The sequence below is a fragment of the Callospermophilus lateralis genome, chromosome X (genome assembly GCF_048772815.1).
Source record: "Callospermophilus lateralis isolate mCalLat2 chromosome X, mCalLat2.hap1, whole genome shotgun sequence".
In the NCBI taxonomy this organism is placed as follows: domain Eukaryota; kingdom Metazoa; phylum Chordata; class Mammalia; order Rodentia; family Sciuridae; genus Callospermophilus; species Callospermophilus lateralis.
In genome coordinates this window covers 120,450,392-120,464,142 of record NC_135325.1, presented here as the reverse complement: position 1 = coordinate 120,464,142, position 13,751 = coordinate 120,450,392, and the positions used below count along the sequence as shown (strand labels likewise).

The 13,751-nt window shown below is 34.3% G+C and overlaps 1 pseudogene; it reads right to left on the bottom strand.

Annotated features, from left to right (window-relative positions):
* Positions 1-468: 468 nt before the first annotated feature.
* Positions 469-13,751, bottom strand: part of LOC143638708 (large ribosomal subunit protein uL29 pseudogene) — a 189,240-nt pseudogene continuing 175,957 nt past the window's right edge.

Below are 13,751 nucleotides of genomic sequence, written 5' to 3'. Positions count from 1 at the left end.
CCTTCACCGCCTCTGCCTGAGTTCCTGCACGGTTTTCTTATTACACGTTATGCTTACCAAATTCTTCAGCTTCTGTTAAAACAACCAAGCAGTCTGCTGCTGATGCTTTAATGCATTTTAAGTACAATATCTTTTTAAACATAAATCATTTTGAAAAGTTAAGCAGCAGTCTTTTTATAGTGACCTTGTTAAATTCTACTTTTCCTCAGCTGTCAGGCCTCAGTGTGGCAATTGGATCCAATCACTGAGTAACTTATCTCAAAAAATATGAATTTGTCATCTTATTACAGGAGGTAGTAATTTGAAAAAACAGTAGCTATTTTAATTAAAATACTATAAACGAGTATTACACACAGACAACTTCCACAACTGATTCCTGGTAAGTTTGCATTGACATTTTATGAGAGATTCACTATTAATAAAGAAGCATGGTTTTGTTCCATGTTAATTATAGTTCATTACATGGATTTAGAATTTTATTAAGCATCCGGGTGATTTCACAATAATATGTGAGAGGTTTCTTCCCCCAGTTTTGTGTTTTGTTGCACTGTGACATTCTATCTTGAAGGTGTATTTGAGTAGAGTGTATAGCCACTCCTTCTGCTGTTGTTTCTGGGTCCTCAGGTTCTCCTAATGCTTGTTGAGACAGCAGAACATGGCTCATGTCTTATTGGGCCACAGGTTCAGGGACTCCTACTTCTTGCCCTTGTAGAATTTCCTGAGGTTTTCTTTCTGAGTCTGGTTAATGACAGTAAGAACACAGACAATGGATTTGTGACAAATGAGATCTTGGAGAGCTTGAATGATTCTTTGCCTGGAACTACTTCACTTTCAAGTGGTCCAGCTGTTTGAGCAGCTCCTCCTTCTCTTTGCCATGAAGGTCCCAAGCTTTAATTTGGGTATAGCTTCACACTTGGCCACTGCCAGGGATGAGAGAAATAACTCTGCTAAGAGTTCTGATGAGTACTGGGGAAATACATTTTTTTCTGAAACAATATGTAATCCCAGAGATTTCTTCAATATCATCCCAAAGTATTAATATTGTCTTTACTTGTATATGTGAATGCACATGTATACATGACCATCGATAATTCAAATCTAAAACTAAGGGTAAAGTGATATTTTAACACATTTATAAAAAACACATCTTTCAGCTTTTTTACTGCATTTTCGATTAATTGGCTAAATACCAAAATTGGTGTAGCATTGTACATATTAGATTTAAACTGCTAGTCTTGATTTTCCTCACTTAAGGGTACCTAACTCTTCAAAAATTAAACTACCAATTTGGTGAAAAAGGTTGGTAGCTCCTTGCTTTTTTGTTAGGTTCCTAACATGAGATTCCATTAGGTCTTCACTAGAACTGGATGTTAAATATAGCATCCTTTACAGAGAAATCAGTATTCTTTGTCTACTGAAAATTTAGTTTAATAATTTATATAAGAAAATAGTCACTCAACATTAGTCATAGGATGTTTTTCCAAGGTGAACAAATCTCATAATATGATTTCCATTACAATGTCCTTACTTTCAAATTTTCAACACAACTATCTCAAACCAGTAGTTTGGTTTTTAACCCATACAATTAAAAAGTGACTAGACACTCATATACTGTTGGTGGGACTGCAAATTGGTGCAGCTGATATGGAAAGCAGTATGGAGATTCCTTGGAAATCTGGAAGTGGAACCATCATTTAACCCAGCTATCCCTCTCCTTGGTCTATACCCAAAGGACTTAAAACCAGCATACTACAGGGACACAGGCACATCAATGTTTATGGCAGCACAATTCACAATAGCTAAACTGTGGAACCAACCTAGATGCCTTTCAGTGGATGAATGGATTAAAAAAAGTGGCATATATACACAATGGAATATTACTCAGCATTAAAAGAGAATAAAATCATGGCATTTGCAAGTAAATGGAGGGAGTTGGAGAAGGTAATGCTAAGTGAAGTTAGCCAATCCCAAAAAACCAAATGCCGAATGTTTTCTCTGATATATAACAAGGCTGATTCATAGTCGGGTAGGGAGAGGGAGCATGGGAGGAATAGATGAACTCTAGATAGGGCAGAGGGTTTAGAGGGGAAGGGAGGAGGTATGGGGTTAGAAATGATGGTAGAATGTGATGATCATTATTATCCAAAGTACAAGTATGAAGACACAAATTGGTGTGAACATACTTTATATACAACCAGAGATATGAAAGGTTGTGCTCTATATATGTAATAAGAATTGTAATGCATTCCACTGTCATATATAAATAAAAAAAGAAAAAAGATGGCTTTACTGGAGGAACTGAATGTATACCTTACATGTAGATAAGTTTTATCTTATATGAGAGAGAATTCAGGACATTCATTTAAACTGTATTAGAAGTTTGGTTGACTATTTAAGTTGATGCATTTCAAAGTATTTAGTCTGATTAACCCTCAAAATGTAAGCACATATATCAGCAATTTTACCCAGATCCAGAATTTCATATTATAAATTTGTGCTTGAAAATAACTGGTATTACTGAAGATATTTTGGTAAAATTTTACTTTAAATTTGGTTATCCAGTGGCACACCAACTTCCACTTACTTCAGTAATCTCATTGGTATTCTTCATTGCCTTTTTGTATGCAGTAGGTACACATGAGTCTATAAACAGATGTCTTTCAATAAATAATATTCTGCTGGGCATGGTAGCAAACAGCTGTAATCCCAGTGGCTAGGGAGGCTGAGACCGGAAGATTGAGAATTCAAAGCTAAAAGTGAAGTGCTAAGCAAGTCAATGAGACCCTGTCTCTAAATAAAATAGGGCTGAGGACATGGCTCAGTGGTTGAGTATCCTGAATTCAATCCCCAGTACCCAAAATTAAAACAAACAAACAAAACAGTATTCTTTGGAGATCAACAATTTTAATGCATATATGTCTGTCTATATGAGTTCTTTGAAGATGCTACTTATTTGTCCACTTTTTGAGCCAGTGCCCTACTGATGGACATTCATGTTATTTCAAGTCATTTTATTACAAACAATGTTTACTGAATAACCTTGTAAAACCTCTTTGTATATATATGTGACTATATCTGGAAAATTCTCAGCAGTAGAATTGCTGGATTAAATGGTTGGTTGCTATTTCAATACTGATTAATACTGACAAATTCTTTTCATATAAGCTATACCAATTTGCATTCAGACCAATAATTTATGAGACTATTTGTCTATACTCCAGAAAACACAATACCTAATGAAGCCTTTGATCTCTTCTAATCTGATAGGAAAAAGTAGTATTGAATAGTTATATCTTGCCTGTCTTTACTAATGAGTTAGGCTTAATATTTATTTTTTTTATGGTTCAAATCATTTAGTATTTACTTACAGTGAGTTCTTAGGAGAATTTGACTTTTATCCTCTGAAATTAGGAGTCAAGGATAGGTGCCTGACTCTGACCCAGAAGAATATAAGGGCAAGAAGGAAGGCTACATTTGCCTCTGATATCAAAGCAAAGAGAGGGACTCAGAGGGGACAAAGTTCTATTCCACAATCATGGCATATTTCATGATCCCCCTGGAGCTAAGCAGATACTTTTGTGGGTAGCTTGAATATATTCCACTGGAAATGATCTCTGACTAAGGGGACTGTCTGCTGCAGAGAAAGTTCTAGGAGAAGAAGTTTTTATGAAGTATAATGTCAGGAAAGGAGCTGTGAAACAGCAGAGGGAGTCAGAGAGTACATCAACAGTAACAAGGAATTGTGCTGACACTTTGGGGAGGGATTTAGAAAGAATCTACTAATAATCTACACAAGAAAGCCAGCATTTGTATGTGTCCCTTGATAGAGGATATTTGATAGCCAAGAAGAAATTTCTATCAGTAACAGAGAAGTAAGCAGACAGTTTTGTCTCTTTATTCTCTTTCTTCCTCTTCTTATTAGCCCTGGAGTTACCAAAAAATGTAGATCATGTCTCAAAGGATATTAAAGAAAGTGAACAAATAACTCCCAAGTCCACTGTATGTTATGTAGCCTGGATTCTGTCTGACCTGGGAAAGAAGAGGAGGAATTCAAAATCAGTTATGAGATGAAAGTTTTGATTTAGATTGGATTGGACTTGTAAATATAGGTAAATTAGAGTACTTCACTAATACCTGAAAATGGCTGAAAACCTGTGAGGTGTGTCCAAGATGTTGTTTTTCAAGTAAGGAAGGTAGATATTCCAGGGTGAGTTTCAGGAAAGTTATAGGGGAAAAATATTTCCTCATTTTATTCAACCAAATTCTAGCCCATGCAATATACTTGTTTATACCTGGCATAAGGGAATTCTTCTAATTTCACAATTTAACAAGAGAAAAAAAAATACCTTTAGATTTTTGATTGTGTCTGAATTGAGCCCAAATGCCATATTTAGATTTATAAAGGCCTAGTGTGTTTTAAGAAGAGATACTGCCTTCAACTCACTATACCCTGTTTCTGGCTAAATTGTCTAGATCTTTGCTCCTCCAGGTGTGGACCATAGACCAGCAACATCAGTATCACCTGGGATCTTGTTAGAAATACAGAATGTCAGTCTTAATCCCAGATCTACTGAATCTACATTTTTACAAGATCCCTGGGTAATTCTTGGCACATTAAAGTCTGGAATCATGAAGCTAGAGATGAAGAAAACCTCTTTTGTCTTTCAGCCCACTCCATAAATTTAAAGTAGAAAATAGTGGATGGAAGTAAAAGATGAGAATGTCTCATTATTATATTGGAAAAAATTTTCAAGGTCAATGATCTGTTGTTTTCGTCATATTCAGTGTATGACTGTAACCAAAGTCAGTTTGAAATCACATTGAACTATTACTATAAGTTAAAAAATATTTTTAGTCATTTGCCATATGAATTCTAAGTCTCACAACTGTTCTTTTTAATTTAAATTTGTTATATATGACAGCAGAATGTATTTTAATTCATTTTTTATTGGTTGTTCAAAATATTCATATTACACATATACAGCATAATTTTTCGTCTCTCTGGTTGTGCACATATTCACACCATTTCTGTCTTTATACATATACTTAGGGTAATGATGTCCGTCTCATTCCATCATCTTTTCTATACCCCCCATGCCCCCTCCCTTCCTCACCCTTCCCTTTGCCCAATCTAAAGTTCATCTAGTCCTTCCGTGTCCCCCCCAACCCCATTATGAATCAGCATCCTTAAGTCAGAGAAAATGTTCAGCGTTTGTTTTTTTGGGATTGGCTAACTTCAGTTAGCACTATGTTCTCCAACTCCATCTATTTACCTGCAAATGCCATAATTTCATTCCCTTTTAATGCTGAGTAATATTCCATTGTGTATATATACCACATTTTTTTATCCATTCATCTACTGAAGGACATCTAGGTTGGTTCCACAATTTAGCTATTGTGAATTGTGCTGCTATAAATATTGATGTGGCGGTGTCCCTATAGTATGCTGTTTTTAAGTTCTTTGGGTATAGACCAAGGAGTGGAATAGCTGGGTCAAATGGTGGTTACATTCCCAGTTTTCCAAGGCATCTCCATACTGCTTTCCATATTGGCTGCACCAATCTGCAGTCCCACCAGCAATGTATGAGTGTGCCTTTTTCCCCACATCCTCACCAACACTTATTGTTGTCTTCATAATAGCTGCCACCATTCTGACTGGAGTGAGATGAAATCTTAGAGTATTTTTGATTTGCATTCCTCTAATTGGTAGAGATGTTGAACACTTTTTTCATATATTTGTTGATTTACAACTGTTCTTTGAGGTGAATGGCATAGAAAGGTAACTATAGTCTACAATTATTTATGTATAAAATTTTATTTATAAAACATAAAATCTAATGTATATAATTTTATATATGCATATAAATACATATAATTTGTATACTTATGCACATAACATACATATGCATACTATATATTTATATATTTTATACACACACACACACACATACATATACATATATAATGAGAGATATAAGAGGGAGATGTCTGAAGGTTCCCAATGAATATAAATGATAAAATCTTAAGAAGATAGAAATGTTAGTAACCTTAATTTGGTTACTATACATTGTATACATTATCATCTAGCATCCCATAAATGTATAACAACATTGTATGTCAATTAAATATAAAACATTTGATAATAGCTACTTCCACTTTATAGAAGAGGAAAACAAATTAAGAGAGTTTAGGAAACTTTCCTATAGTGACACAAATAAGAGGTGGAATCAGGTTTTCTACTAGTTATTTTTGAGTCCATTATTCAACTGGAAGCATCATGAAAAGATATCTGTGAGTAAAGCTAGCTTAGACTTGGCTATTTTAACCCTTCAATTAAGTAATAAGGACCTAAGGCTTAGATGTGGTGAGGGCCAACTCTTTGTGATCCTACTGTCTCAACCTCCCAAGCCACTGGGATTACATTTGTGTACCACCCTGCCTGGCAGACTTGTAGCAATTTGACAATAGAGACTACATTTTATTTATTTTTTTCAATTCTTATCATCACTTATGTGTGGCCTGGCATGCAAATTCCAATATCCATTGAATGCATATAATTAAAATAAACCTAATAGAGATGAATTTTATACTCAGATACTGAACAATATAATGATTCTTGCATAGTTCAATTTAGTCTCTCCTAAGTAATGTCGTCTGAAGTTCAAAGAGATAACTTAATCTTTCCCATTCCAGGACAATTTTGTAAACTTGGACTTGCTTCTGATTGGGAATGAATCCACAGAAAGTTGGGTTCTCTGTCCTGCTTTCTCTTCAGAATGGTCCCTAAGTCTAATGTGCTCACTTAAGTGTATCTAACATCTTTTATGAATCTCTTTATATCCTTTTGCTATTTTAGTCACCACTAAAGAGATCAGTTCTATACTAGCTTTTTATGTGAAACTCAATAACGTCTCTCATCTTATTTATGCCAAAGTATGGACATGTCAGAAATCACTCAATCTGTGCTTGTACAGCATTGAAATGGGGAGAAACACTGCCCACGGGGCAAACTTTTGACCCATGGGGCATGGAGGTTAGTTGATAATTACTTCCTCCTTTCTTCTATGGAAAATAACATTTCATATGGTTTCTTGGGCACTTGATGAGGCTGAGCAGCCACTTGTCTTTTGTAGTGGTTTAGTCAGTAATATATTTTTATTTTAGTTCTTTTCCCTTCCCTGCTTCATTCCCCTGTATCCTTGATCCCTGGGATCCTGCAAGTCTTTGTGTTAGACTATCCTTCCTGGGTGTTTGGGCAAAAACACTTAGTAGGGCGGATTATCAGGTTTTAGGAAGGTGTCTGCCCTTGCTGTTCTGTCCTGAAATGTTCTTGTCCTGTTTTTAGTCACCTTCACTCCTCTGTGTTTTTCCTGCTGATGTATTTTACTTCCAACTAATTCTAGACTTAAAGTTCCATCATGTCTGCAGGGCTTGATCTTTTATTTAATCTGAGTTTCTTTCCAGATCCATGACCCTGTGGGCTACAGAGGAGATACCGAATTGCTTCCCAAACCTCATAAGAATCTCTGAAGATTCTGTGAGGTCCATTTGCCTGGGTGACCTACGAATCCATCATTCCTTTTAGAAGTCTTCCCTGTCTTGATCCCAAAATTTATTTGGGAGCTAATGACCCTGTGCTCCTGAACTGGCCTATGAGACTTCTCCAGTGCCTATCTTGTGTTTGTCTTGTGCTATCCCCTACTTTATGCACATATCATCACTCATACCGTTAAATCTGGATGGGAGAATTGAAATTGAAGTTTTATGATTGTTCTGAGAGATGAATATCATTATTTTTTCATTGTTTACCCAATGCCTTACCTTCTAAGATTCAAATGACTTAGAATTTTGCAATTTATATGAAGTATTTCTCTAAAGATAATTATCTTTATCTTGAAATCAGAAATTCTACCAGGAATTTGAGAAGCTCAGTATGAGGACAGTTTTTTGTTTTTTATTTCTGTTCTAACAACCGGCCCTGGGGCCAAAACTATGTGATGCTCTAGCTGCCTGGACTGGGAAAAGACCTTAGGGGAACCATTGCTACTGAAACACTGAGCAAGGCTAAACTTAAGCCTAGTGTTAGGCAAAAAATGTTTTTTTGCATAACTATCATTCCCTGATATAGTACCATTCTTTGTCTTTCTGCAACTCTCTTCCTCATACCATCTCTATGTCCTTTCTCATAAATTGCTCTAAATAGTCACTAAGGTAAATTTTACAGCATATACCTGAAAGGACAGTATGCTTCTTTAAAGAAGCATTGAAATTTCAGTTCTGCTGAAGTGGCCTGAAATCTGAACTAAAGGTTAATTTTTTATTAGGAATTATCCCACAAATAAAATAAAATAGGGGCAGAGGATTGATTAACCAGAACTTGCTTTTGCTCGAGTATAGAGTTTTTCCTTTACTGTCTTCAAAAACCTTCTTACCCTTTTCTTTTCTATTTATTCTTTTTTAAAACATCAATATATAACACATACCATAAAATTCATACTGTTTTTCTCTCATAATGTGAAAAATATGATCCTTTATATTCTTATTCATTCTCAACATTTCTAAGTAAAATCATATAACATATGGCCTATTGTGCCTAGCTTCTTTCACATAGTATCATGTTTTCAAGTTTTATATGTGTTGTAGTATTTAATAGTGCTTTATTGGGGCTGGGATTGTAGCTCAGTGGTATAGCACTTGCCTAGCATGTGCAAGGCCCTGAGTTCGATCCTCAGCACCACATAAAATAAATAAAGTACTTTATTGGTTTTAATGGCTAAATAATATTCTATTGTATGACTATACCACATTTTTTCCCATTTACCTGTGGATAGATATTTGGATTGTTTCTACATTTTGACTATTGTAAATTTTGTCACTTTGAATATTGACCCCCCAAAATTTAAGTACCTATTTTAAATTCTTTTGGATATATACCTGGGAGTAGAATGGCTGGGTCACATGGTAACTCTATAGTTGACTTGTGCAAAATCATCAAACTGTTTTCCAAAGAAGCTTCAGAAGTTTACATTCTTACTAGTAATCTGTGAAGATGCCAATTTCTGCATATTTTTAGTAACACTTGTTACTTCTTATCTTTTGATTATAAGCATGCTACTAGGTACAAAGTAATATCTCAAGATTATTTTTATTAGCATTTTCTTTTTCAATTTTTTAAATTGATTTTTTAAAAATAAATGACAATGGAATGCATTACAATTCTTATTACATGTATACAGCACAATATTTCATTTCTCAGGTTGTATATAAAGTCTGTTCATACCAATTCATGTCTTCATACATATACTTTGGATAATGATGTCCATCACATTCCACCACCCTTGCTAATCCCCTGCCCCCTCCCTTTCCCTCCCACCCCTCTGCCCTATCTAGAATTCATCTATTCCTCCCATACTCCCCCTCCCTACCACACTATGAGTCAGCCTCCTTATATCAGAGATATCATTTGACCCAGCTATCCCTCTCCTTGGTCTATACCCAAAGGACTTAAAACCAGCATACTACAGGGACACAGCCACATCAATGTTTATAGCAGAACAATTCACAACAGCTAAACTGTGGAATCAACCTAGATGCCCTTCAGCAGATGAATGGATAAAAAAAAGTGGCATATATAAACAATGAAATATTACTCAGCAATAAAATAGAATAAAATCATGGCATTTGCAGGTAAATGGATGGCGTTGGAGAAGATAATGCTAAGTGAAGTTAGCCAATCCCCACCCCCCAAAAAAATGCCAAGTGGATTTTCTTCATGTCTAATAATTATCAACATCTTTTTATAGGCTTAATGGTAATTTGATCATATCTTTCCAGAAATATCTATTTAAATGATTTGCCTAATTTTAACTGGATTTTCCTGTATTTTATTGTTAAGTTGTAAATATATATATATCTATTTCCTGGATACTAGATCATCATAGGTATATGATTTGAAATTATTCTCTCTCATTTTCATTTTTTTTGATCATGTTCTTTGAAGAACAAACTTTTTTTATTTTAATGAAGTCTAATACATTAATTTTTGTTTGGTTTGTTATTTTAATTTCATATCCAAGGTTTTCATAATTTTATAACCTAGATGTCTTATTATTTTAGTTCTTAGATTTAGATCACAGATCCACATTGAATTAATTTTTGTGTATGATGTGAGGCATTCCTTTATTTTAAAATTATGCTCTATTATTATTTCATTTTGATTTTCTGTTTTGCAGTACTAGAGATTGAATCCAGGTCTTCATGCATCCAGAGAACATAATTTACTTCTGAGCTACATCCAAGCCCTCCTAAAATTTGTTGTTATAAAACTGTTTGAGATTTATAGAAAACTTGAAAAGATGTCATTGAATTCCCACATTACCTCTTCCCAGTTTACCTTATTATTAACATTTAGAAATAGTATGGCACATTTGTTATAACTGATGAACAATATGGATACATTATTATTAAATCTATACTTTATTCCCATTTCCTAGTGTACTAGTACTTTATTCTGTCTCCGGATCTCCTCCAGGATACCACATAACGTCTAGTTGTCATGCTTCCTTAGGCTTCTCTTTGCTGTCACAGTTTCTCAGACTTTCCTTAATTTTGATTACCTTGACAGTTCTGGGGCATACTGCTCAGGTATTTTTTTCATATATCCCTCAACTGGTGTTTACTGTGTGATTTTTCTTTTATGATTAGACTGGATTGTGGATTTTGGGTAGAAAGGCCACAGAAATTTTCAGTCTCACCATATGTCAAAGGCATATAATATTAATATGATTTATAATTATTGATATTGACTTGATCACTTGGATGAAGTAATATTTGTCAATTTTATTCACTATAATGTTACTCATTTTAATTTTTTAAACTCTCTCCATACTGTGCTATTAAAAAGGAAGTCACTATACATGGTTCACAGGGACAGAAAAGGATGTTATATTCCACACCTTGAGGGCCGAGTACCTATCTATATAAATTATTTGGCATTTTTCTATATGGAAAATTTTTCTCTTCTCCACTTATTTACTCATCCAATCTTTTATGTATATCACTACGGATACATAACTATTTATTTATTCTTCATGCTATAATACTATTATTCTTCATGCTATAATACTATTTTATTTATTTTGTTTCTTAAGGTTTTTCTAGTTTGGCCACTGGGAACTCTTTCAGTTGGTTCTACTGTCCCTTGATACACTTCTATTAATGCAGCTGTTTTTAAAATGAAGATTTCTCTACTTTTTGCTATTATAAAATACTTACAATTCATTCTAGAATGCTCCTCTCCCTTAGTTTTAGAATTCAGTTCCAAGCAGAGTGTCTTCAAGGATTCCTGGTACCTTTCATTGTAGACTGTTTTTAGAAACCAAGATCTCTGTGCTAGGTATGCCCATTGCTATTGTGGTTATCTTTGATTTTAGGCCCACTCAGCTGACAGAACATGCATATACATATGTCCATACTAATTCACATATAAACCCATAGCTATAAATGTCCGTATGTGTAACCATCAAGCTATCTACTTAGAGCTAAACATAGATTCATAATGATGTCTTCAACTATAATCCATTACACATGAATCATTTTTTGGCTCTTTTATTATATGAAAACTCCCACTCAGAAATCTGGCTGGGCATGGTGGCACATGCCTGTAATCTCAACAGCTTGGGAGGCTGAGACAGGTGGATCATGAGTTCAAAGCCAGGCTCAGCAAAAGTGACACAGTAAGCAAATCAGTGAGATCCTGTTTCTAAATAAAATACAAAATAAGACTAGAGGTGTGGCTCAGTGGTCAAGTGCCCCTGAGTTCAATCCCTGGTACAAAAAAAAAGAAAGAAAGAAAGAAAGAAATCTGGCTCCCACTGTCTGCTATCGATTTACTTAAAAATTCATTTCTAATATCCATGTGGAGAAGTATCAGAATTGTTAATCCATTGATCTAGGCTATCATGGGAAACATCTTTATCTGAATATATGTGTAGCTTCTTTTCCCTTCATTTTTACTGATTGTATTCATTTACAAAGTCACTTTTCTCATATCAGCACTTTTTGTCTCATCTCAATCAATGGACTTGTTTCATACATTTGTAATACAATTAAATTTTCTTGTCAAAGTCTACATTCTTTCCTGTTATACTCCTATCTCCTAAATCATTTTTAAATTGTTTTCATTAAGGTGGACTTTTGGTACTGCAAAGGTCTATGGGTTCTGTTAATACATAGTCATATGTCCACAATTACAGTATCATATAGAATAGCTTCATGGCCTTAAAAATTCCCCTGCGCCTCAAGTATTAAATTCTCCTTCTTCCCCTCACATACTGGTAATTCATTATCTCTCTTACTGTCTTCATAGTTTTGCTTTTTCTAAAAATGTCACATATTTCAACCCCATAGTATGAATTCTTTTCAGATTGACTTCTTTCCACCTAACTATATGCATTTAAAGTCTACTCATGCATCTATATGATTCGATAGTTCATTTTTATTGCTAAATAATATTTCATTGAATGAATATACCACTGTTTATCCAATCACTTATTCTTATTTTCAGTTTCATTGGCTTATACTCTTATTTTTATTATTTGTGCATTTATAGGCTAAGTTTTTCCTAATTTTTACCATTCCTGTTGATTCTTTATTTATTTTCTTCCTTGCTATATATCCTTTATTCTAAGCACCTTAACCATTTTTAGGATATAGTAAAGTGGTAATAAATGTGTGCAACTGGTACCATAACAGATCTGTACAAGTTTTTCATCTTGCAAAACTAACACACTATATCCACTGAGCAATAACTGTTCATTTCCCATTTTTCCCACTATTGGAAATGGGAAATCACTATTATCTATTCTAAGTTTTTGATTAATTTAGATGCCTCATAAATGGAATCGTGTAGTATTTATGCCTGGCTTACTTCATTAGCATAATGTCTTCCAGTTCCATTATATTGTAAATTACAAGATATCCTTCTTTAATCTGAATAATAGTCAATTAAATCTATACCACATTTTCTTTATCTATTCATATACATTTAAGTTTTTAATACATTTTGAGTAAATATTTTATATAGTATAAGATAAGATGCAAATTCGTTATTTTGAAAATTTATAACCAATTTACTAGCACTATTTCCTGCCTTTCCATTTGTGTAATATTAGTAATGTTCTGTCAAAAATGATTTATTCATTGACCATACTACCAAAAGCACTATACAGGTTCACTGCAATTCCAATCAAAATCCAAATGGCATTCTTCATAGAAATAGAAAAAGCAATCATGAAATTCATCTGGAAAAATAAGAGACCCAGACTAGCTAAAGCAAATCTAAGCAGGAAGAGTGAAACTGTACTACAGAGCAATAGTAACAAAAACAGCATGGTACTGGCACCAAAACAGGCTGGTAGACCAATGGTACAGAATAGAAGACACAGAGACTAACCCACAAAATTACAATCATCCTATATTAAACAGATGCCAGAAATATTCACTGCAGAAAGGATAACATCTTCAACAAATGGTGCTGGGAAAACTGGAAATCCATAATTTACAATAGCTAAACTGAAAATTGAATCCCTATCTCTCATCATGCACAAAAGTTAACTCAAAATGGATCAAGGATCTAGGGATTAAACCAGAGACTCTGCATCTAATAGAAGAAAAATTAGGCCCTAATCTCTGTCATGTGGAATTAGGCCCCAACTTCCCTAATAAGACTCCTGTAGCACAAGAATTAAAAC